The 1,733-nt window shown below is 38.7% G+C and overlaps 1 non-coding gene across 1 annotated transcript; it reads left to right on the forward strand.

The window, feature by feature from the left end:
• Positions 1 to 748: 748 nt before the first annotated feature.
• On the forward strand, positions 749 to 888 carry LOC130889725 (small nucleolar RNA SNORA67). The gene has a single exon (XR_009058629.1). It is a non-coding gene; the product is annotated as a small nucleolar RNA SNORA67 (small nucleolar RNA).
• Positions 889 to 1,733: the final 845 nt, after the last annotated feature.

Raw genomic sequence — 1,733 nt, forward strand, 5'->3', positions numbered from 1 at the left:
TCACCTTACAATATCTAAGTTTTAGACTCGAGGCTGATTTGAAGAACCAAGGCTGGCAACATCAGTCAAAACACAAACCAATAAATAAAGCAATTTAAAAACTCACTGAACTCTTATGGAAGGAAGGCACAGATTTCTACATTTTAACAACAGCAGCAAAAATAACAAAATACATGAATCAATAATAAAGCACAAGCTGTGATTTTAAAAGTAAGCAGAAAACTTAGGACAGTGTACCTAAAATGACCCGATGTTGTTCTAAAAAGACTTTAAACTAGTGGAAATAACAATGTACACAGAACACAAAAGCAATGTGCAAAATGTCATGAACATTGTCTGTAAATAAAATTACTCATAAAAAGAATAGAAAATTACTACTACAAAGAAAGAAGACCTAAAAGTAGAAATTTTGGAGCTGAAATACAGTAGCAAAAAATAAAGCAAAAGGAAAACAAGTAAGAGTTTATCAGGGAAAAGAAATCAGTAGATTTTAATGTATAACACTGAAAACTGTCAATTCTGAAATACAGGAAAAAAAAATACTAAGGATCTGGAAATATGGCTAACCTTAAGTAGCAGGATCAAGTTTCCAGAACATAGTTCTGGGTACATCACAACTCCCTATAACGAGACCTGAAGAGAGATGGCTACCTTCTGGCCTCTATAAGTGTTGCATTCATAAGTACACATTCTCCCTCAGTTACATATACACCCATAGTTAATTTTTTTCTTGAAAGAAGGATAGGAAGTCCAAGGTGATTCCCTCTCCAAGGGGCTGACCAGTGCCCCTTTCAGGAACGTAGCAACTTGGAAGAAAATCTGGCATGCCTGAGGTCTGGGGAACAAGGGTTGCTTGTTGCCTTTGCCTGCCTTTGGTTGCCTACATGTACACCTAGTCAGTCTGGGTAGATTACCTTCTGACAGCTCTTACCATCTTTCTTGACCTAGGCCAGAGGCATTGATGTGCAGCAGGTCTCCTTAGTCATCAATCACGACTTTCCCACAAACAGGGAAAACTACATCCACAGAATTGGCCATGGCGGTCGCTTTGGCCGTAAAGGTGTGGCCATTAACATGGTGACGGAAGAGGACAAGAGGACTCTTCGAGACATTAAGACATTCTACAACACTTCCATTGAAGAGATGCCTCTCAATGTTGCTGACCTCATTTGAGGGGCTGTCCTGCTACCTGGCTATAGCCAGGGTTCAGTCCTGGGGTCTGAGGAACAGCTGGAGGGGGGAGGGAAGGGAGACAAGGGATGGACATCTTGTTTTTGTTTCTTTTGTTTGTTTGTTTTTTTCTCTCTTTGAATAAATGTCACTTTTTGAGGCAAAAAGAAAAAAAAAGAAAGAAGGATAGGAAATATTACTGAAGGGAAGTAAATATCCCAAAGGACTTTGTGAGACACTGCCAATCATCCCAACGTATGTTTTGTGAGAATCTCAGTGCAAGATGATGTGGAAAAGGAAATATTTGAAAGGCCCTTGAAAACTTCTTGAAGTTTATAAAAGACAAGAACATCAGCATCTAAGACATTCAGATGATGTAAAGAGAAACTTAAAGAATATACAACAAGACACATTGTAAATATCCAAAAGTCAAGGAGAATGTCAAACAAGGAGACAGAGAAATGGTATATACAAGCAATCCACAATAAGATTAGCAGAATCAGGAGGGTGACCACACAGGAGTGACCTTGGTTAAGAGCAACAACAGATGTTTGCTTTTCAAA

Source organism: Chionomys nivalis, chromosome 1 (genome assembly GCF_950005125.1).
Source record: "Chionomys nivalis chromosome 1, mChiNiv1.1, whole genome shotgun sequence".
NCBI lineage: Eukaryota > Metazoa > Chordata > Mammalia > Rodentia > Cricetidae > Chionomys > Chionomys nivalis.